The sequence below is a fragment of the Motacilla alba genome, chromosome 1, assembly GCF_015832195.1.
Source record: "Motacilla alba alba isolate MOTALB_02 chromosome 1, Motacilla_alba_V1.0_pri, whole genome shotgun sequence".
Classification (NCBI taxonomy): Eukaryota; Metazoa; Chordata; class Aves; order Passeriformes; family Motacillidae; genus Motacilla; species Motacilla alba.
Window position 1 is genome coordinate 19447752 of NC_052016.1, and position 23746 is coordinate 19471497.

The 23746-nt window shown below is 38.5% G+C and overlaps 1 protein-coding gene across 11 annotated transcripts in view; it reads left to right on the plus strand.

Annotated features, from left to right (window-relative positions):
• Positions 1 to 23746, plus strand: part of LOC119704257 — a 279500-nt gene that overhangs the window by 61474 nt on the left and 194280 nt on the right. Inside the window, exon 1 of one of the 11 annotated variants that reach the window (XR_005257909.1) lies at positions 21702 to 23292. The exons of the other annotated variants lie outside the window; for them this stretch is intronic. The gene's annotated coding sequence lies outside the window, so the exon portion shown is untranslated. Of the gene's footprint in view, positions 1 to 21701; positions 23293 to 23746 lie in introns of those variants that run through there. 11 annotated transcript variants of the gene reach the window in all.

Genomic DNA, 23746 nt, shown 5'->3' on the forward strand with positions numbered 1-23746 from the left:
ATTTGGCCAAAACTGCTCCTTTCTACATGGCTATTAGAAAAAAATACTCAAAAAAGATGACGAGCAAAAGCAATGCATGACAGTGTTCAGTCATTGGGCATGGACTCTGAAAGGGAAAAAATTACAGCAGTTTTTTGACCTGGCAAAACTGAAACCTCAGAATCTTTGGATGAAACTTCCACTCTTTTATCTACATTGTGCTATATATGTACAGTTGCACACCCAACTGATTTTCAGGTGGAGGAATTTGTTCTTTAGACAGTCCAGTTATGAACTGATGGAAAGAACTTTCAACTTCAGACACTGGAATTGCCAAACACCTTTATTTCATTTTAAATATTTGAAAAGGTAATAATTTTATAGGGATTTAGTTACAGAAACATAGTACTCAGTGGCATTGCATCCATCTCCTTCATTCTGGGTTTATTCTGAATTTACCACAGCATTAGGTCCTAAAAGTTTCAATCTACCTCTGGATATAGAAATCTCAAGGTGTCACCTAACTTCTTTGTACCTTTGGGCAAATCACTTAAAACATGTAATTTCTTACTGCTAAAATCTTTTAGTATTTCTATGTATTTTTTCAAATGAATATGTTCCATTCTAGCTACAAGTACATTAACTTGACAGTATCCATCTAGAAGGGTTTTTTGTTTGTTTTTAACTTTGCAGGTCAATTTACCTGTGCTCTGTGAGTAATACATCTGGTTGGATGCATTTTATAGGCGGTCATTGGCATATCTAAAGTCAGGAAGTGAGAGTCCTGTAGTTTAAAGTGGTAATTGAGGTGCGCATCACACTTGAAAGTAAAATGCTGTATTCCTGCTGTATTGGAATCCGGGTCCCTCATCTCAGTTCTTAAAACATATTTAAGAGCATAATCTTAGAATCTTTCAAAAAAACCCCAAACAACCCAAACTGGATTTCACAGAGCTGGCATATTATCAACAGTATTATTAATAAATATTTGTTGTTCTCCTTTTCTAAGTGAGACTTCTAACTTCTACTAAGGTTTGTATATTCTCCTTTTTTCTTTCCCTCCTTCATGTGTTTTGAACCCTTTTGTGTCTCTCAGTTAAATCTAAGAGGTGAAATTCTCAATGAATTTCATGTTTTATGAAAATCTGTGAGTGTATGGAGGAAAAAACCCACAACTGGTGCCAATTTAGAGGAAGAGGCAGGCAGAACATAGCTGTTCTACATTCTGCTTGGCAGTGGCTCGGTGGCCAAACAAAAAATGTGTGCAGTCCCAGACTCATCACAGTACAGTTTCTCCTGCCAGGTGACAGTGTAATAAGCAATGTGGGGAGATGTGGCCATTTGCAGTGAGAAGAAAGAATGTGGAGTTACAGAGCAAAGAGCAGAAATCTATAGGAAAACAGGTTTCATCCAATCTGGCGCTTACAGGACACCTTGGGCTTGCTGTTGCAGAAGAATAAAGGACCAAATGCCAGAAGATCTTAAAAGGATGTAAATTGCTTATTATAGGCAAACAAGAACATCTTGTTTGCTTTTTTTCCCCCTCTATTTATTGAGCATTTTCTCGTGCATGGAAAAATCACATGCTATTTCAGTCTTCACAAACTGCACTGAACACATGAGATTCCTACTAATCTTTCATATGAGATGGCCAACTGTAGTTAAATTCTGTATAAACAGTAAAATAGGGATGCTGAGATATGAAATATAGTGATAAACTTTAAATTGGAGGAAATCTACTTTTTCCAAGTGTGAATTTAGCCAGAACTTGGTTCTTTACTTGGCCCAGTTGAAGTCAGAATAGATGTGTTTAGACGAGGATAAAAACTTGATTTTAACGCAGTGCAGTATTTTCTATTTGTTTACATTTAAAATGTCTGTGTATTCCATTTTGCCTTGGGCAAATTGCAAATGGCTTTTTTTAAACTTGGGATTAGTCTTTTCTAAAGATGAGAATGTTAATACTGAAAATATTAATGCTTGCCTATTATTGTTACTTAAATGATTTTTAAAAGAGCATTTTATTTCTCAGCCAAACAAGGTTCATCAATGAAAATTAATCTTTACTGCCTTTTATGATGCTATTGATTACACAGGTTTGATTTTCTAAAATGCTGTAGCTTGTGTAAGATAATTTTCCTTCTCCTAATGTCATTCAAGATAAGGAAAATCACTGACTCATTTTCTATGACTGTGCTTTTTGTTTTACAAGCTGAATGAACATCAATGGCAGACAATGATCATCAGCAATCACTAATTTATTTATTAGAGAAAAAGGGAAACATTTCATATTTGAGAAACAGTTGTCTTTCATGGACTGTTTTGGAAAGGTGCTACTTCTAAATATTCATTTTGCAATAAATGGAGATGTTACCAGTAGCAACAGGAAATCTTAATGATTCGAGTCACTGCAAGCAGAAGTCCATTCAGCAACAGCTTTTGGATGGAATTTGCAGCTGAATTTAAAAGATTGGTAGCAATTAGGATATTCTCTGTACTTTGAAATGCTGGATAACAGATATAGCGACAGTGACCATTCTCCAATATCTGCCATGCATACAACTTCAGTGCTCAGCACACCAGTCTTTTCCCCTCTTCAGGGCTTTTAGAGTTTGAAGGACTTCCTTGGAGCATCTTCCATTCTTGTACGTGGCAAATCAGAGCATAAAGTCTTCTGTGGCATATGGAGGTCTTTCTGTTGCTCCTTTTTTGGGTATTTCTGAACATCGTTTTTGGTGGATAAACCCTGGCAGTTCTCTGAAGGACAGATTCTCTGTACATGCAATAGCTAATTATTGCTTTCAAGCAAGGAGTTCTGTCTTTCAGGGCTCTCCAATTCTTTGTCCTCTCAGTAACCAGGGGCCAGACCAGTAGTGTGCTTTTCCTTTTAGCAGCATGTTGTGATGTTAGAACTTCCTGCAAAATCATGTGTTTCATATGGTTTTTTTATATTTAAATCACATTTTTTAAAGCGCTTCCAGATGTAAGCACATATTTGGTTACAGCCCACTGCACGTGCTTCTGCACCAATAAACTGGAAATGCCTGCATCCAACAGCCTTAAAATCCATGTGTGACTTTGTGTGTGATTTCCAAAAGCTCTGCTTTGGGATGTTGGAAGTCAGGGGGCTCAGGGTACAGGTTTTCTCAGAGGTGTTCAGCCACAGGTACTGCAACACTTACAGTAGCTTAGTAACGTGAAAAGTCCCATTGCAAGAGAAAATGCTTTTCTTTCTCCTTCTCCTCCCTCCTTCACGAATCAGACATCTAGTCATGCTTCAGCAGGTTCTTGCCAAAGATAGATGAAGCTCCCAGTAAACCAGAGAGGCTGTTTATGTGCTTAGGACTCCCATATATCTGTGCAAGGTACACTGATGCGCACAGAGTGAAACTAATGTGTTCTGGGCTTAGAAAATCCTCATGCAAGTGCACTGTGTGTGTCAATACAGCAGGTAAAATTACTTTATTAAATTTCCTTTTTGCCTTTTCGTATCTGTTTATGGCAGCCCTTATCCAGAGGCCCTTGCTGTTTTCCCACCAGGCAGTTCTGCTAGGCACAAGGAATGCCCCTAAGGGAAGCAGGCCACAGGAAAAGGATGAGGTGACTTCCCACATAATGCAATAAGTGACAGGGAGTGCATGTGAGGTAGGCGAAGCATGTGTTGGCATTGTAGAAGGCTCAATCCTACTTCTGCTTCACACATTTTTCCTTTCCAAGCAGGAATCATTAGCACAACAAAACACCAGCAGCTAACTTTGCTAATTCCAGTTTTGTGGTAGCTCAAGAAGACTTGTATGGAAAGGTGAAAAACATAAAGCAGCTCTATGTAACACCCCTTGAGCGTGGGTGGTGAGAGAGAGATGAAACTGCTTATTTTATCATGTAGAACCCCTCTTGAAAATTTCCTGGGGTGTGAGAGAAGAGGTCTTTTGAGTGTCCTGAAAAAGAGGAAAGCCATGAGATTGGTACCTAATCGGTTTTCTGGAAGAAGTGGAGGCTTTGAGACAGATAAAAGTTCTCAGAACTTCATATGATGAAAAAGTCAAGGACTTGGAAAGTTTTCACAAAGATAAAATTGGAATATTTTGTAACGACTCAGTGAGTAAGGCTGAGAAAAGGGATCTTGATTGATATATATACATATGTGTGTGTATATATATATATATATATATGTATAATATTCATAGTCAATAATAAATTGACATAATCAGAAACAGATTGATGATGCTGAACTCTGCTCAGGTCATGCCATTCAGGGGCATTTGTTGGTAGCTTGAGGGAAATCTTAAAAAACCCCAAGGTTTGTGTGAGAGATGCACAGAAATGCCCATAATTCATCTGAATAACTTAAATGTGGTAGGTAAACTCAATCTTGGCTTTGTGCTGCTTGGGTTTAAAAAAAAAAGAATAATTTATTTGGTTCACTTGGGACATCTCAAATGTTGATAAACTGGAAAGAACTGTGCCAGTACTTCTGTCATATGGTGGCAGAGAAAAACATGCACAACAGAAGCGTACTGTGCAATGAATCAAGTAACACAGTTTCTATTCAGATCACAGCCCTGCGGGTAGATTATATAGAGAGTAATTTTAGCCCTCTTAGAAGTGTGTTGCTAGAATTTCTCTATAAAGAGCAGAAATAACAGAAGCCTGGTAATTAAACATGCTAAATTAAAAAAAAAAATGGAGCGAAAATATTTATTGCAATAAGATTGAAACACTTAAAATCTTTTCAGCTAGTCTCGCATTAGCCTTTGTGCACCAGTGGCATTTAAATTAAAACCAGTGCGTTTCCATAAATAGAAAAGTGGGTTTTGATGAAGGCAGAACTTGTGATTAAAACAGCCTCCATTTGAAATCCCTGATTGCATCTATAAAGCAACTCCTTTGAACAGTATCCTGCTGTCATACTGTTGATGACAATGAAGCTAAATATAAGTACAGAGAGTATCTGCAAATGTGCAATATATTATATATACATACATATACATACTTATATTTTAATATATATATTTATATATGTAGCTGGAGCACTTAGGAAACTTGATGTATATAATTTAAATGCAGACATGATATTAGGAACCCTTTCCCCCCAAACCTGGTCTTGTAATAAGGAAGGACCCACTGCTTATTTGAAACTTCATCCTTTTTAAAGGTGATTTATGTTAATATAACAAAGACAAATGTAAACTGGAAGTCTGAATCCATCCCTGATGTTGTCTGCTTGTCTACACAATACGCTATGTATTCAGAGAAAGCTATGAAGTCCCTCTGTATGTACTTTCATTCAGTTGTACTTGATGGCAAGATCTATAAAAGATGTTGGTTTTGGATTTTTTTTTCATTCTTCTTCTTTTTTCTATGTTTTACCTACAACGATATCTTACAGTGTATCCATATAGAGCATGAATTTTAGCCCAGTGCAGATATCTTTGATAGAAATAAATGGACTATATATACACATAGCTATATATAAATAAAAGCAAGAGATCATCTCAAAAAGATTATCTTAAAATGCCATCTGGTTTCTTTGGTCCTTCCTAGCTGAAGGTAGTTGAGCACATGCCAAATGGAGCAGAAATGAGAGAGCAGAAAATGGCAATTGTCAATTTAATCAATATCTAGACTGCAATGTAAATATCTGTTGATGTTTGTAGTGTCTGGGATAATGGGGAAAGGTTTAGTTTTGCTTCTGCTTTGCAATATTTTAGCAATGCTTGTAGCCACAAACCTGCCCTAAAACACCAATTAAAGAGGGTTTATGAGTGCTTTGTGTTACTGGAGTGATGCAACAGATGAACACGTCAATGAAAGCAGCCTGTTGTTTTGCCGTTTTTGAAATAACAAACCTGAATAACATAAAGTAACCTGAGTGCTGTGTCTAAAAGCAACGTGTTGGATGGTCCTCTCTCTCCCTGTAAATTAAGAAGTCATTTGAGTTAACTAATTGATTACAGACTGTTTGGCCCATAGCATCCATTTGAATAATCTAGCAGCTGGAGCATGTAGGTGGTGGAGACTTGGGATGAGAAGTGGAGAACAGCTGGGAAAGGCCTCGGGTGGCAAGGAAAGGAGGCAGCAGCTGGAGAGTATAAACAGGGACCTGACAGGGAAGTTTTAGATGAGGAGAAAATCTGCAGCTGGGTTTGTGAAGCTTTACTTTGTGGTAGCTGCTCCTACACAGTTTTTCCTCAAGAACTTATTTGGTCATTCTTACATCTTCTCATCCACCCCTTTTCCACATCTTTATATGTGAGTCTCAACTGTGCAGTGTATGCCAAGTTTAGTATGCTGTGATGTATGCTATTCTTTACCATTCCATTAATTTAAAACATAAAAAGGAAAAAGTTATTTTTATAATTCAACTCATCAATATGAAAACCACATCATATTATAGGAGCCAGTATTCCCATGAACAGTACTTTTCAACTGCGACTTTTCATCAGGTTTTTAAGACTGTTTTACAAGGCCTACTGAAATGCATAAGCCTAAGTATATAATATCATACATAAATATTGTTGAGTGTAGTGGATGCTTGTAGCTTAAAAAGAAAAAGCACAACCAGAAAAGTAAGATCAATCAGGTTAACACTGTGTATGTAATCTAAATGAATTCCTGTTGGAACTATTATTTTCAGAATGCAAAATCCAGTCTTGATTTAAATGGGTGAAAGACAGAGAACATGTCATCACACTTGGGAAGGTGTTCCAGTGGTGAAGTACAACAGGTACCTCGTGTACCTGCATCACATAGATGCGATCATATATATCTATATAATCTGAACTTGACTACTGGGAATTGTTTGTAGTGTTGTCTTTACCTGTAAAAACCTCCTGTCAAAACATATAGACAATGATCCATTCAGACAAAATTTTTGAGGATTGACTGTGTTAAAGAGTTTCTTCTGGTCCTTTACTCATGAGGCTCTTTAGGGCATTTCTTGAGTTGTGCACATCAGACATTGATGCAGCCTTCCAACACCAGAAGCTATAGTGCCAAGTATAGAGGTAATCCAAGTTCTTCAGTCCTTTTCAGGATCCTTCCAAAGAGTCCTCTGGGGATGCATTTTTCCCCTCAGCCCTGACAGTGCATCAGGAGCTCATGTTTGGTGGAGTCGTGTCCACTCTTAGTGCCAAGCCTTTTTAAAAAATATTGCCCGCAGCATAAACTCTCTCAGTCTGCCAAGAGAACCCTACTCTCTTGTTTAATTTGTAGATATATAAATTGGTTATCAGAGTGAAGCGACATACCCAGAGGCTCACAGAGTCTGGGAGCAGCAATCAGACTCCTAAATATCATATTGTGTCCTTGCCAATGGTAATTTACTTGTTTCTTCCCCTGTATTTTGTGTGAGTGAATATTTGCATTTTTCTGCTTCATGTGCTGAGGCTGTACATGCTCTTTCTTTTAGATTTTATCTAGTTTCATCTGGTGAGCAGAGTATACTTGAGGGATTGCACTGTGATAATGCTGTTTCTCCAATCATGTTTATTATTATTACTATAAATTGTTATCTGTGGATTTAATTATTTTCTGTAGTTGTGTGATTAATAAAATATTCATCTCAAGTACATTATGAAATGCCTTCCATCTTGTTTAACTTAAGATTAAATTTCCTTCATTGCTGCTGAGCCCTGTTCAGGGTGGTACTCCTCTGCTATCTCTGGAGAGCTGATATCATGCTGGTTTGGAATATTCATTAGCAGCCCAACCCTTCTTCCAGGGATAACTCTGATTATGCCACTTTTAAATGCTTCTGCTTTTAAAATGTGCATCAAGAAATTAATTATTTCAATAAAAAGGGGCTTGAACCTGAAATCTACTTCCTGGTCTGGCTACAGAGGAGGAAGAGAGAGTCCTCTTGAAATAGGTCAATGTTACCAGCATGACACTTTTGCACCAGGGGCAGAAGCTATTGTTTCCCTTTCCAGATGTAAGAAAACTTTTCCCTGGTGCTAAGTAGAAAAGAAAGACTTTTTTAATTTTTAGGATAACTCTATGTTTAAAAGATTCTATTTGAAAGCCGCAAGTATTTTATTTTAAAAAAAAAAGAAAAACAAAACTACCTAATTTCTCAAGATATCAAATTGTGGGTTAAAGTAGAAACAAATCCAAAGAAGAGCTGAACTAACTTGAGGTCAGTAGGTATTCTTAGGAATTTTTTGAACATTTGCTCACCTTTCTTGAAATGAAGGTGGCCCCTGCTCTTACTTTCAGTTATAGTTTTCGCTTGAAATTCTTCACTAAAGTTGTTGTCTGGTGTGATTATAGGGGTTGCAGCTGTGCTGGGTCCTACCAAGTGGCCAAGAAGTGAGTGTGGCCAGCAGGGAGTTGTGCCAGCATGACAGGCAGCAGTGTGGCACCTGATGTTGTCAATGACTCCCTGCTCCTGGCCACCTGGCATCCATGATGAACTTAAGGTCTCTGGCTGCTGGCTGCTTCAGAATTGTTGCCCGTGGTTATGCACTTTCCAGCAGCAGCAGGGTTGGAACTTCAGCACAGCTACTGGCTTGTGCCATGAAGGAGTCATGGGCATGGAGAGGGAGGGGGAGCTGCTGTGTTAAGGGGAAGCAGGAAAGTCTCCAGGCGTGTGAGGTTCATGGGCCACCTTAGAATCATAAAATATGCAGAGTTGAAAGGAACCCATCAGAACCATTGAGTCCAGCTCCTGGCTCTGCACAGGACACCCCAAGAATCCCACCATTTACCTGAGAGTGTGTCTAAACATTTCTTGAGCTCTGTCAGGTTTGGTGCTATGACCACTGCCCTGGGAAGCCTGTTCCAGTCCCTAGCCACCCTCTGAGGCAAGAACATTTTCCTGATACCTAACCTAAAACTCCCCTGACACAATTTCTTGCCATTTCCTTGAGTCACATCACTGGTCATGAGAGTGAAGAAATCAGTGCCTGCCTCTCTGCTTCTCCTCATGAGGGTGATAAAGACTGCCATGCTCTGCCCTGGAGCAGTGGGACATAGGTACTCATCACCGGGGTTTGGATCTTTCCCTCTGGGTGCTTCCAGTGGTGGCTAGATGGGGACAGCAGAGAGGTGGCAGTGATGTCTTGCAGCTCAGGCACGTTCCCTACTGGGGCTGGAGGAGCCCCCTGGGGCCAGGCCCAGCACCGGCCACCACAGCCCTGTGCTGTGTGCCCGCAGGTGGTTCCAGGCATCGGCAGTGGCGAGGCATCCTCAGCCCTGTGATGGGCATCAGGCCTGCAGTGCTGGGGGCCAGCCCAAAAATCCCTCCAGCAGCCTCAGTGGTAGCCAAAGGTGGTCCCAGCATGTGCTGGCTTTGCTTGGCCACAATGCAGGGAGCAGGCATGGGACAGTCTGCCTCTTCTTGCTGCTATGCAAGGGCCAAACCTCCATATCCCCCTGCTCTGACCTGGGCCATTCTCAGGAGAGGAACACAATGATCAGCACAAGGTATTTTAGAAAGAACAAGACCAGCAGCCTCTTGTAAAACATCTCAGTTACTGGGCTGGCAGGTGTGAAGTGATTTCTTGTAGCAGTTCTTGAGCTGAAAAGCAGATGGTATCTCCATGCTGTGGTGTAAGTGCAGCAGAAGCACTTGGAGGATTAAAATGATGACTCACTGGAGCAAAGCAGGTCAGGGAGATGAACAATTGAAAGAGATGGCATTAGCTAATGTAAAGTTGTTGGCTTTTTGAGGCATGCACAAATGTATTTTACACTACTAAGAAGCAGTAAGTTTTCAAGGTTGTAAATCTGCTCTCCTGACTATATGTTAAATCAAATAAAATAAACCTTAAGATTTTGGTTTTTGGTTTTGGGGTGTTTTTTGGGTTTGTTTTTTGGTTTTTTTTTGGTTTTTTTTTTTTTTTGTTTTTTTTCCATGTGTGGGTTTTTGGGGTTTTTTTTGTATTATGCTTTAGCTTTATGTTTTGTTTTTCATCTACCAGGTAATGAGTCCTTATGAAATTAGAAAAGCAGTCCTTGTCTGGCTTGGGTAAATAGAAAGATTGGCTTGTCCTTAAATGATTGATTACTTTTAAATTACTGTGAAAGCTCTTTTTAAATAGATCAATGTAAGTGACAAAGCAAGCAAAGCTACTCCTTTTCCCCTCTTTGTTGGAGGTATCTGTAAAATTTTCAGCATACACTCTTGCTGTGAAACTTAAGATAAAACACCTCTAACACACTTCCTAAATGATACACTATAGTAGTGAATGCAATAGAGGTAATACATGTAGTGAAATTTGATGAGTTTTCCAGTTTTTCCTTGATATACACTTTTTGAGAGGTTTTAACTTCTGTGAAGTTCAGAAGCTGAAGTGTTTTCTGCTTCAGAAAGTGAGGTTTTGTAGCTGTTGGGTTATTTGATTTAGATTTTTTGTTTGTTTTGGTTTGGCTTTAAGAAAGAAGTTGAGTGATAATTATAACATCTCTGATTCAGAGACAAGGGAGAAAAATACAATATTTTAACAGTTACTTTGAGTTTTCTTTTTTTTTAAACCTGTTTTTTGAAAAATTATGCACTTAAAACAGGGAAGAGATGAACCAATTTCGACAGGGAATTCTGCAACAGCTCATTATGAGACTGAGTTTTGTTTTAGTGCACTGTAAACTACTAAGCATGGACAGTTCAGTTTAATGATAAACATTCAAGCTGCTCAGCTAAAAAGTCTGCTGAGCATACTCATAGGCTGAGTTAGCTGCATGTTGGAAAGGCAGAATTTGATATAACCCTAGGAATTAGAAAGGTAACTGGAAAGAGGCATCAGCAGAAAATGTAAAGCATACCAAGGGCTCAGGTAAAGGTTTTGCTTTTTAAAACTCATCATTGCTCCTCCTTACAGTTTATCGAATAATAAGTAGTCCTATTACAAAGTCCTAACTCCACAAAACAGCCTATCTAGTGACTTAATTTATGACACCAACATTTAATAGAAGAGTTGAGCATATCTATTCATACAATCTAAAGTTTATGCATTATTTGACTATGTACTGTTCACATTTTGTAGCTGGGCTGTGCTGCCATGGAAGAATTTATACCACTTCAAGTAACTTGCATAGTAATCTGTCCTCACATCTAAGGATACAACAAAGTTACTGTTTTAAAACTAAGGAAAATTACTTTATAGAACAGATCTATTTTCTGAGCCTGGGTGTGTTTGACTTGTCATAATACCAACAAAGTAGAAGGGAAAGGCACACACTTAGACACGCTATGAAAGCAAATTTTACTTCGCTGGTGTACCATAAAAGTTTGATAATGTTGGAGAGCTGCATGAAAAGTTTAATGTAATAGAAAGTATACATAAACTGCCCATAATCAGAAATGTGAGGGGAACTAAATCTGAAATACAGATAAAAGTCAGTGCTGTTGACTGACCTCACTGTAAAATCAGAAACCTTGTTCCTTTGATAGGGATTTCTTTTCTCCTAAATCAGTCCTAGTGTAACTTCTTTCTTGGTCTCCTGACAGGTCTCTCTCTTGTCCCTGATCATCCTGTTTTGTGGGCAGCACAGGTACATTGCTTCAGAATTGTCTTGGTCATTGGTGGCACTTCTCCAGAGCAACACCTGCTGATCCCTGAGTCACCTGGTGTCTTTCCAGAAGAGAGGGACCACGACAGAGGGGATTTGTGCAGCTCGTTTCTTCCAATGTGTGGAAATGCTTACAAAGGGTATGGGTTGCTTCCCAACCCGAAAGTCAAAGGGGATTTTATGAGCACACAAAAAATAAAGTGGCTGCAGCTCGTGTGGGCCTCCCGCAGACCGCTGAGGGCTGACATCTTTGGCCTCGCATCTTGCCAAAGAGCTGTTGGCTGCTGGATGAGGATTAAGGAGAATGGATAAATATTTGGGGAGTGCAGGAGTGGGATGAGTCTCCTTAGCTGTGTAACTTGTTTAAAAGACACAGTTTGGCAGCCAGAACTCTGTGTAGGTCAGCTGGCTGCCCCATGGGGAGTCCAGAGCACCTTCACGCAGTGAGTTGTTCCTGCCTGGCTGAAATCCTGTTTGTTCCAGATGTTTGGCATACAGATATCTTTACTCATGGCTTATGTACAGTTAAGGCTGTAATATTGGCTATCAGAAAAGAAACACTTTCAAAAATGTGTTTGTAAAAAGGTAAAAAACCACTGAATATTATTTTCAAAAACCTCACTTCTGTTTGGACACATCTGATGGCCCCAGGATTTTTGTGCATGTTTTTGTGGCTGAGGTTTCAGTGGACTATGCCAGAAACATGATGGTTGCCCACACCAAGAAGTACGACTGAATCCTAGTGATGGTTCAGTCCAAATCATCCTTGAGTAAACTTTAATAAATGTCCATTTGTTTAAACCTCTTATGTTTGCTTCATACATCTGAAACCAAACTAAAGATTTGGTAGTACACTTGCGCTACATCTTTACAGGAACAGCTGCACTGTGCTGAAAGCTTATCAAGATCCTAAAGTTTTACATTTACCCCTTCAGGATAAATCAGAGTTAAAATTGGATGTGTCAGTTTGCTTGTTTACATTAGCAACTATTAGAGTGCAATAGGAGCAAATTTGAAAAACAAAAATATTTTGAGCTGAGGACCTGATGTCCACATGTGAGGACACTTTTGAGGTTTTTACTTTAGATTAGGTTCAATCTAGTTCTATGTTCTACTGAATATTCATTTACTATCAGAGAGCATATTTTTCATAAACTACCAGCCCCACCCTTTTTTATTTTGGTCTTTTAAAAGAAATTTTAATATGTGAGTTTTTTCGCTGTCATTAGGTGCATATGATGTTCTGATATGGGTTAGGGTTGCATGCCTGACATATACTATGTTAGCACAATGAAATGAAAATTAAACTTATGTTGAATCAAGAGGGTTTCAAAATGAGATCCTACTTTACAAATATCACACATTTTGGTGAGGTTTCACTACATAATTTACTGAAATTAATGTTTTAGGTCCATGAAGATTGCAATCTGAAACAGGTTGCAGACCATCTGCTCAATATGTTTTCTGTGATGGCAGCCAGTTCCAGGTGCTTAGGAGCTTAGAAGTCCCTGTATTAGATGGCTGTGGAATAAAATAGCCCCAGGGCAATGTCTTTGAGATCCATAACAGGTTCTCTGTTTGTTCTATTACCTTAAGCAAAATATTTTGAAAACATCTCACTTTGAAAACAAATATGGTTTACTTCATGCAAATCAAGACTTTGGCAATTCGAGGGACCTGTCTGTGTCCATGCTTTAGGTACAGATGACTTACAAACTTCACCACAATTATCTGTAAATGGCTTAGAATATGCTCTACAAGGTGACCTACAAGTTATAAGTTTCCTAAAATCGATTGTAATATTTTATTTGTGAAAGAAGTTTCTATTCAGCTATATCTTTTTTTCATTTTGCAAGTAGATATGTCCCTCAGTAAGCTATTCAAACTATTGGGTCCAAAGCAGCTCTGGAACTGCAGAATCCATACTTTACCTCCCAAAATAGTTTTCCTTTATAAATTTTAATAAAATAAAGAGGTTTTGCTCTATTCCTGAGTAGAAAATGGAATTCTTATTGTTTCTGGCAGTCTTTTCTGCAGTCCAGCAGATATCTTGAATCTCTTGGATTATGCTTTCCAAATTTGAAACTAGGACATTTAAAAATAATATTTGTATAACTGGGAGGAAAAATCCCAACTTACATATGTCCAGTGAAATGGGCTTTCAAGCAATTGCAGTGTTAAGTTTTTCTGTCTTTTTCTTTTTAAATGCTATTTCACAGTGCATTGAGGCTCTGTATTTAAATATTATTTGTATATCTTCTTTTGCCACTGGCAACATTTCTCTCTCCTGTTCACTTCAGCGTTCATTTATGAACAAGAATATTTCATTAGACTTCTCTTTGACATTTGTGTTTTGTTGTTTAGTTGGTTTTTTGGTTGTTTTTTTTTTTTTAACTGGAAATACAGTAACTTGTCACTAAAACCCCTGTAGAAGACCTGATTTTGCTCCATCTGTTCCTCCCAGACTGATAGGGAAGAGCAGGATGGCTGGCAGGGATCACTTATAAAACCCAAGTTGGCTCTCACAAAACACAGTGCCCAAGACAACAGTGAAACTTTCCAATTGGAGCACAGGGGTGACATTTTTCTTTTCTTCTCCTTCCTCTGCATCATGCAAGTATTGGACAGCATTTACTGGACAGCTGGCTTGGCTGTCAATGGGAAAGAGATGTGGAAAACTAAAAACTAAAGCAGCTGGTTGTTACGAGCACCTTTTTTTTTTTTTTTTGTGAAAACAGGGCTGAACTCAAAGAGTTTATATTTTGGTGTGAGTATGGTGAAACATTAGTGTGAAACTAGAAGTTGTTTGCCTGGCAGACTGCGACATCTCTGCCCATCTTCCTGTTCCTATTCTCCAAGCTCAGCATGAGAACGACCTGACAAAATCCAGTTCTACCCAAACATTACAATTTTTTATTCTGTTCCAGCCTAGTTGACATTTGGACCTTCAGTAAAGCCCTCTTCTAACTGGGCCTTTTGTTTCCTTTATATCTACTTGCCACTCTTCTCCCAGTAAGTACCCTCACACTCTCTCAAAACTGTTTTAAACATTTTCTTGCTCAGAAAAATTACTCCAGAGGTTCTTATTTCAATAATATTAACAAAGTTGTCTTTGAAGAAAGGCAAAGCCTGCAATAAGGAGCAAGCAGTGCCAGTTGTGCTATTTCCAATACTGAAACCAACGTGAAAATGAAATTTTCACTTTACTTTGGGAGGGAATGGTAGAGTAAGTCTTTACAGTGTGACTACTTAAGTAAAATGTGCAGGAGGAATAATAAATTAATTCAGTTGAATAAGTAAACGAAAAAGCTCCACCTTCTTATGAAGTGACTCTTTGGAGAACTGACTCTTGGAAATTCAAAACAGCGGATATTTATTCATGTTTGTCTTACTAAGCATGTATATTTTGAATTCTCTAAAGCAATTATATAGAGGTGAGAAATTAATAGCTTGCTTTGGAACCTTTGCTGTGGGTTTCTTGCAGTGGATCTTGATTCATTTTTAATATATCCAGTAATGGTAGGGAGGCAGAAGTTGGTGGAGAGGGACCCAAGCAGTGACAAGAGGACCCCTCCTGTCCGTTACACAAAGTTTCATCCTGTTTCTCCTTGGGAGCAGACAGCTGATTCCTGCCCATGACATGCAGTATCTGATGCTGAGTTGATGACCCTTACTGCCTCTGCATGCTCCCGCTTGAGGACACACACTTCTTAAGGACAGCTTTGAATTGGGAACAACTTTATGGACTTGCTTTTGTTATGCGAATTAACTGCTGAATTACTTGCCTTTCTACTGTGTTTATGGACTTGCCTGTTTCTTACACAAACCATTTTAATTAGCTGTGTCAGTTCCAGTGCTTGCAGAAAGATTTAAGTGGTTGATCTTTGCTGGTATTTCCTCTCCTCAGTCTCCATTATAAGTAGTGTTAGTGCTCCACAAGCACTAACGTGGGTTGAGATCATTCTGTGATAATTTCCTATGGATTCTGGCATTGAAAGGTGTGTTGGTGTGTGTGCATTCCTTGTCCATGTAGCTAATCATTATCTGTAAGTATTATAGCTACATAAGAAGAATTAAAACTATAATAGAAATTTTAGTTATTTTTGATTAATTCTTGTTCAATTTATTTAACTTCAGTTATTGGTTGTACATACCTTCCTATTTAGGGGGGTATAACATCTGCTGAACATCACAAATAAAATGCTGATTTGACAAAGACAGAATATTTTGAAATATTAACTGTTACAGTTATTGCTTTAATTATACAGTATTAAGAGTCTCAATTACTGTTTAAAATCTCTTATAGATTACTTGAAATATACCCCCGGTATAAAAATAAAAACAAACAGAAACACTTGGTCTCTACAACGATTTCCATGCAAACTATAAATATTTTTCTTATTTTTGACTTTTCTTCCTCTTCAGCATTTTGGATGCCTCAAGTTCCAGCCCTCCTGCTAAGCATGTCCCAAAAGAGAGTTTAGATTTTGAAGGTGCATAAGGGAAAACAATTATATTGTAGCTTCTTTTGGAGTCTGATCCCTCTGTATTCTGTGAGTGTCATTAGTTTAGACTATTTTGTGTGTAAGAGAAATGTTCTGATATGTTATAAAAAGACTGTAGGCCAATGCGTTTATCTTGTAACTAAAGAGATTTTATAATCAGAATCTGTGATGAAGCCAATCTTAATCATTATTTCAAGTGATAATAGAAGCATTGTTCTGCTCAATGTAAAATGGTAAATTAGGGAATTTTTCAATATTAAACCAGATGACACCATCACAACATGGACTTTTAAAACAACTTTTTTTTTGCACTGAGGAAAAAGGTCAGGAAAAAAGCAACAGTCAAAACTGCCCTTAATTTTGGTGAAGCACGTCTCACCTACTTTAATATGTAAGTTTAGAAAAAGAAATATGAGCAGTGTGTTAGCTGAGTAGATACGGAATAGTTTAACATTCAAATTTATTGTTCGCTAGTAGCCTTAGAACTATGTATGCTAGAAATGAATAAGTGCAAAGGAGTATTATCAGTGCTTTCCCAAAAAGGACATTGAAGCAACATGGGTATGCCTCATTCCTAAACACTGTCAGGGTGAGCTCAGCCCAAGTACTTGAAGGTAACTGTGAACACAACATTTGGAATGTGACTTGTTGTTTTAATGCTGTCAGTGCATTATGAGTGCAATAGTGTTGAAAATTCAGAAGGTGTCAATTCCAGCCCCATTTAAATAGCCTCCCACCAATGTGTTCAGCTAGATCTCAAACCAGAAATCACATAAAATTAACAGAACTGCAGTCAAACTTGCAGTCAAACTGCAGTCAAAACCACGTACTTTTCTAACTGCCTTTTATTGCCTTTCTTTTCAATGTCTTTAGAGAGTTTACATTGCATATCTGGAAAAACAAATCCTCATTTAAACATTAAGTCTACAGCTTAAATGGTGAGGGGTAGCTGCATTAACTAGTGGTGATTATTACTCAATTAGTGTGAAGCTGATGACTTGGATGGAGGGAATGCAGTTCTAGTTTCTTTGCTTGGAACTCTTGCACTTTAAGTCAATAAATACCCCAGAGAAAAATTTTTAAAAATTCTTATAAAGTAAAGCACTTCCATTTTTATAACTATGAGCTTGCTGCCAAAGAAGATGCAGAGACTTATCAGATCTTACTAAGCTCACTGCTATTCTTGCACCTTGTATATGGACTTTCTCTTGTATACATTTCTACTTTTTATATATTTAATGTTTTAAAATATTCTGTATATGCTTCCCTAGGACTTTTGTTTTGTCCTGTCCAGGTTTGCAATGACTTTGCTTTCAGGCTGGCAAAGGCTGTCTCTGAATGGCATCTAACCTTTTCCATTCTAAAATCCTACTTTCAATCTATTTCTGGAAAACTGGGCATTTTTAAAGTTAAAATGATCCATCTTTGCTCCTTTGTTTTTCTTTCCACCATTCAGAAATATAGAGAGAACCCATCTTTCTGCTAATGTTCTGGCAGCCTGTTCCAGAAAGTGTAGTCTGCCTTTCTTTTAACGCAACAGGGCAGAAGGGAAGGTGCCTTTTATGGTCCTACAAAAATTTCTCTGATCTGCCCAGGTATCAACGGTTCAGAATAACTGAGCATGTTAAAACTGAAGGAGAGAGCTCTAGGCCTCTGCAGCTGAAGAGTTTGTATTCTTTCCACATTATAAAAACAACTTAGGACTGAGCAGAATATTTGCTGCTTCAATCAGGACCTGCTTTGGGCAAATTTGAATTTTGGCATAGAAGTCCTAAACCAAAAGCAGATTGATTGTACCTTTCCTGGGCTCTCAGTGACTGTGCTTCTGGGTTTGGCCCGAGTGCAAACTAGACACAGAAGGAGGTTAATTGGGTTGGTATGATTTGAGAGATAATTATACATGGAAAGCAGCCCCAGAACTGCAGTTCTGTTTAAGGAGCTGACAAGTAAAAGAGTATGTAAAGTGAAGACTGCCCTTAGAAAGAGAAATTTGTATTTATTAAAGTTACTCTGATCTAAAAATCAAATTTTTTTCTTCAGAATTAATTGCAACTATTTATAGCTCACAATTAATTGTAGTTATTTATAGCACTTGCTGAGTGTATGTTTTCAATTCAGTGTGATGATAATTACAGCACTGGTATAAAATAGCAGAGCTTCAATACACTGAATCTTGAACAACTGGCAAGCAGTAATATCCATGAATAGTCCAGATCATTCCTCATTGTTTCAGATCCATTTCAAATTTACTGAAGGAAAAGTAGTCCATGGATTTCCAAGGGGGTCTGCTGTGGTACTTCATAAAAGTGCTCTAGAATTTTAATTTTACATTTCAGTAGGTCTTGGAGGGCCTCAGTTGGTCTCTTTTAGGTTTCAGTGGGTTTCTGAATACTTCAGAGATGCTGGCATTTTTCATATTCCCCTTTATGGCCTGAGCATACCATGGTGAACTCTGACTCAGGCTCTCTGATCTCTCCAGTGTAACCAGCCCACTAGTCAGGGCAAAGCAGAGGAAGAAAGGTTCAAAACCTTCAGCTATTTTTTTAACTTATGTCTGAGTGAAAGGATAGAAGAGAGAGCAAAAGATAGAAGAGAAAGAATAACAGAGATAAGGAGTTGCCTAAGTGATTACAACTGGTTTATTCACATCACATACTGCATAAATTAGCAATACAAGTAAGGGTCCATTTAGAAGCTTAGGGTGAAAATGAGAAAATTTCATGCAAGTGTCCTAAAAATATTATTACACATTTACAGAGAGTCTATGCCTTCAGTTGGTTTTTAAGAATATCTGACCTTCTCATTTCTGTGCTTGTATATGAAGCTTCTAGCTACCCAATTTATCTTGAATCTTATTTCAGGACAAGCTGGCCCTTTCAAAGAGGCTTCTTAGATATTAAAGATAGTCTGAAAATGCAATTTCCTAAAGAAGTATCCTGGGAATACAAGCCCAGTATAAAACAAACAAGAAAGGCTGGAAATTAATCTTTTGGAAGAAAAGCCCAATAGGAAAGAATGAAGATGCCCATCTTAACTCCCTAGTAAAAGATGTGCAGGATGATGCCTGCAAGGGATTGCTAGGCAGAGGAAAGCACATGGATGACATTTGGAATTTATTTATCTGAAAAAAAAAAAGTAACCTAAAACTCATGCCCTGAAGAAAATTAACTCCTATAGCTCATAGGAACTCTCTAAACACTAGCCAGTGAATTAAACCACTGATGTAGAGGTTACTCGGGTAGCTAAAAACCATGTGAAGTCTTCAGGGCAGCAAAATCTTTTCTAATAAATTTGTATGCCATTAAGCACTGTGCCAAGAAGTGCTGTTTCCATTTATGCCAGAAAGAGTGTACTCTGAAAACTCCTTTGGATGTCTGTAGTTTAATTCCCTTTTAGGGTCATTTCTACCAAAATTGTTTTACTATACAGCTGGTTTATTTTTTCAATTTTTTATGTGAGTTTGGCCCCAAATTTTTTTCAAGAAAACCAAAGTAACATTTCATATAGCATCTAGAATCCAATGTAAAGGGGCACAACCTTTTTATCCACCTGGCATCTAGAGTATGAAGGATCAGTAAACAATTAAAAATCTCTTTTGTATGGGGGATTGTTCAATACCAATGTTTATCTAGGGAAAGTACCTAGAACAGACAAGTGGTCTTTAAGAGAATTCAAGGAACGGTGAAGTTCAAGGAAGAATAGAGAAGCATGTGAATCTATTTCAGACCTGTTTGCTCTAATATTTTTCCCCTGTGAATAGATAATGTAGCACTCAGAGGGGTTTGTTCTCATCAGTGACTGCTCTGTTATCAGTCCCAGTGGGAGAAAACCTGCACCTAAGTGCAATCAGCTGAGGTATTTATGGTGGCAGTGATCCCAGGTGTGGTGTGAGGGGAGGAGGTCTCAGCACGAACATGCCAGCGGTGGGTGCTGTTTTGAGCTCTAACTCCTGTGGCTGCAGGGTATGTCTGTGCTGTGGAATTGGTTAAAGTGCAAAGGAAGCTCCACTACCAGTTTCTTGTCCACTATGGTGCTGTGCAGGCCTCCTGGAATTCCTGTTGGAGAAGGGGAGCTCTCTTTATATAGAGAGGAAGAGAGGACAGAATCTTGAGCTGTGCCTGAGGACATTTAGGTTGGACATAAAGGAGATTTTCTTCAGAGAAGGGGTCATTAGACACTGGAATGGACTTCCCAGGGAGGTGGTGAAGTCACTGTCCCTGCAGGTATTTAAGGAAAGACTGGATATGGCACTGAGGGGCATGGTCTGATTGATGTGGTGGTGTTAGGTCACAGGTTGGACTTGATCATCTCAGAGGTTTTTCCAACCCAGTTGTTTGTGTGATTCTGTAGTTGTCCCAAGGCTGAAGTGAGGAAGGCTCTGCTTGCATTGACATTGTACTTATGGACAGAGCCATGGCCAGGCAGCAGCTGAGCTGATTTGAGCTGATTTCAAATATCTGCCAAGCACATCCTTTCACCCTTGGGGTTCTGCCATCAGTGAAGGTGTCCAGCACAGGGTTGTACTTGTAGGGGTTGCTGTAATTACTCAACAAATATTAGGAGGATATTGCAACAACCAGCTTCATGTTCTACCCTTCCCCTGGCCACCACCCAACACATGTTTGATAAATATTTTCAGGATTCTTCTCTTGCATTAATAACTTATTGCTTGTTTCATTTAGTTTGGTTTGCTTTGTTTGTTGGTGTAAGTTCTCTTAATAATACTAACATATCTTGTAGTTCATCCAAGAACTTTCACCAGGAGTTAGATAACATTTGACTATGTGTGTCTGTGAGGAAAAAAATCCACTGTGTTGACAGAGTAACAGTGAAAGGTATAAATGACATGTGACTTCCAAAGTGAAAATCTTGCTGTCGTATTTGTGTAGCTTGTTATGTACTTAATAAAACAAATGTAAAGTGTCAGTTATGGAAATCTTCCAAAACAATCTTTGGTAACTAAGGTAACTTCTTGCTCATAGTTTTGCAGAGCAATTAGTTTGAAAGAGAAGTTTGTTGTCTTTTGTGACATTCATTTGTTTTTTCTTTTAGTTTTCATCAAGAACAAACCAGCTACAAGCTCCTATACTCCATGCATTTATGCTTGGAGAGTTGCCTGAGAAATACATACTTAGTCTTTCTGCAGTCACTGTGATCACAGCATTACAGTAAAAAAGAGACTGGAAGGGACCTCCAGACACATATCTAATTAGATCTGGTTGCTCAGAGCTATGTCCAGTTGTGTCTTGAATTTCTGCACTGAATTCCTCCATGAGGAGATTCCACAGCCTGTCTGGACACCCTGTATCAGTGTTTGAGCACTCTCATGGTAGAATGACAAACAGAAAACCCAAAAAGGGTTGTTATATATAATCAGAATTTCCCATGTTCTGACTTATGTTGTAGCCTCAATGTGAAGCTGCAGGAAGGGTCTGGCCCTATCTTGTCTGTATCCTCTGGTCAGGAAGTAGACAGCAATATGTTCTCCCCTGAGCCTTATGTCCTGTGGGCTGAAGAGGCCCAGCTCCCCTAGTCTCCCTTTTTTTTTTTTTTTTTTTTTAATGGATGATGCACATCTGTCTTCACTTTATAGCTTTCTCTTATATATAGTGGATATATATACACTTATCTAACTTCAAATGGGTTTTGATTTATTTTCTTTTCCCTTCAGCCTGGATAATTTAATAGAAACAGTTCTGGTAACATTGCTTATCCTAGTACAACCCAGGATGTCAGCATGTGGCAAGGGCACGTTGCTGGCTCGTGATCAGTCTGGTGCCAATCAGGTTACAAGGTTCTTTCTTGCAAAGCTCCCTTCAAACTGGTCCGGCCTCAGTGTGTAGTGCTGTCTAGGGTTATTTCTCCCCAGGTTTTGGACTTTGTGCTTTCCATTGTTGAACTTTATGAGGTTCCTGTTGACCCATTTCTCTGCTTCTTTCTGAAGGGCACAACTCTTTGGCATATCAGCCTCTTCTGCCAGTTTTGCATCATCAGCAAACTTCCTGGTTGTGTGTTCTGTCTTATCACCTGTGTCATGGAAGAAGAGAATTAAAAATTATTATCCTTGAGATGAACTCCTGGGGTAGACCGCTGGGGACTGTCCTTCAGATGGACTTTGTGCTATCACAACCCTTGGAGCTTGGCAGTTCAGCCAGCTTTCAGTCCCCCTCACTGTCCCCTTACCTAGTCTGTATTTCATTCCTTTGTCAATGATGTTATGAGAGGCCATGGAAAATGAACGTTCACAGCCCATTTCATCATAGACAGCTCTCTGTCGGTCCAGCATGATTTTCCCTTTTCCTGTGCTTATTATGTCTGTCATTTCCTTGTCTGCAATACATCTAGAATGTTTTTCTGGTGGATTTGTCCCAGGGCCTGAGGTGAGGTTGAGCAGGAGGTCCCTGGATCCTTCTTCTGACCCTACTGAAAGATGGGGCTGATATTTGTTTTTTTCCTGTCCTCTGGAACCTGTCATGTCACAACCACCTCTCAGAGATTACTGAGAGTGGCCTTGCAGGGGCCAGCACTCATGGGTAGATCCCATCAGGTCTCAGGGATTTGTTTATATCTACTTTAGTTCCATTAAATGTTCCCTAACCTGATCCCCCTCCACTGAATCTAAGACTTCCCTGCTCCAGATTTAAAATATAAACTTGGACTGTTGAAAATATATTATGTGAAAGATGATTTATATTAAAACTAAGCACCCCAAACCCCTCCATAATATAAATATGCAATATTACAAATATGATTGTAATGACTTTGATGTAAAACAATTTTTTTTCTAGGATAATATACATTTTTTCACATTCTGTATGGAAAATGCTTGAACTGCCAGTGGGTGATAGGCAGCATGTTGTTTGTTAGGTATTTGCCTTTGTTTCCTTCTTTTTTTTACTGAGTTGATAAAGACAAGGCTGACCTATGATCCATAGCTCCTTAAGTAAAGTTTCCAGCTTTCTCTGATTATTAACAATTAACGATTTTAGTCATGTGTTATTTAAACAATAGCCAGATATTGAAGTAGGTACTAAGTGCACTTCAGTGTATCATAAATATGTTTGAACCACTTACAAATAGTCTTACCACATTTTGTTTGATAAACAAAAATGTCCTTCTTTTGGCCCCAGACTTTGTAGGCAGAAAAATAACCCAGATTACCTTTGGAAAAGGCTTTATCTCACTCTTTTAGAGTATAAGCATATGCTAGGGAGCATACCCCTGGCATACCAGAGTAGTCTCAAGTTTACAGCTATCTTCATCTGTTCTGCCTACATAAACAAAAGCTGATACACAGGTAGGTCTCTTGTTGGTCCTTCTGTAAGCGACAGAAGCTTTTAATCTTTATCTTAATTTAGTTTGTGTCCAGTATTCTGCATGGTTGTTTGATATTATCAGCCCAATGCTGACGTTAAAGTTGGGTAATTCCTGCTTACTCATTACCCTCTTGAATTCTCTTAGGTGGATGTGGTTTCACTGTATTTATGAAAAGGATCAATTAAGATAATCTCGGATTAATCCCATTACACTCCTTGATCTTGTTTATGGCTTTCTTTTTCATCAAATTCAGACAAACTGTAAAGAGGTGTTATTCTGTTTGTGGTACTTTCATTATCATTTATTATATAATTCCTCCCCTAAAACAATGTAAATGTATCCCTCATTGCATTCCACTGTTCACAGATACACAAAACAGGCACGCCAAAGATTTTGATTATGTTACTTTTAAAGTATTGTCTTTTAGGCACTGA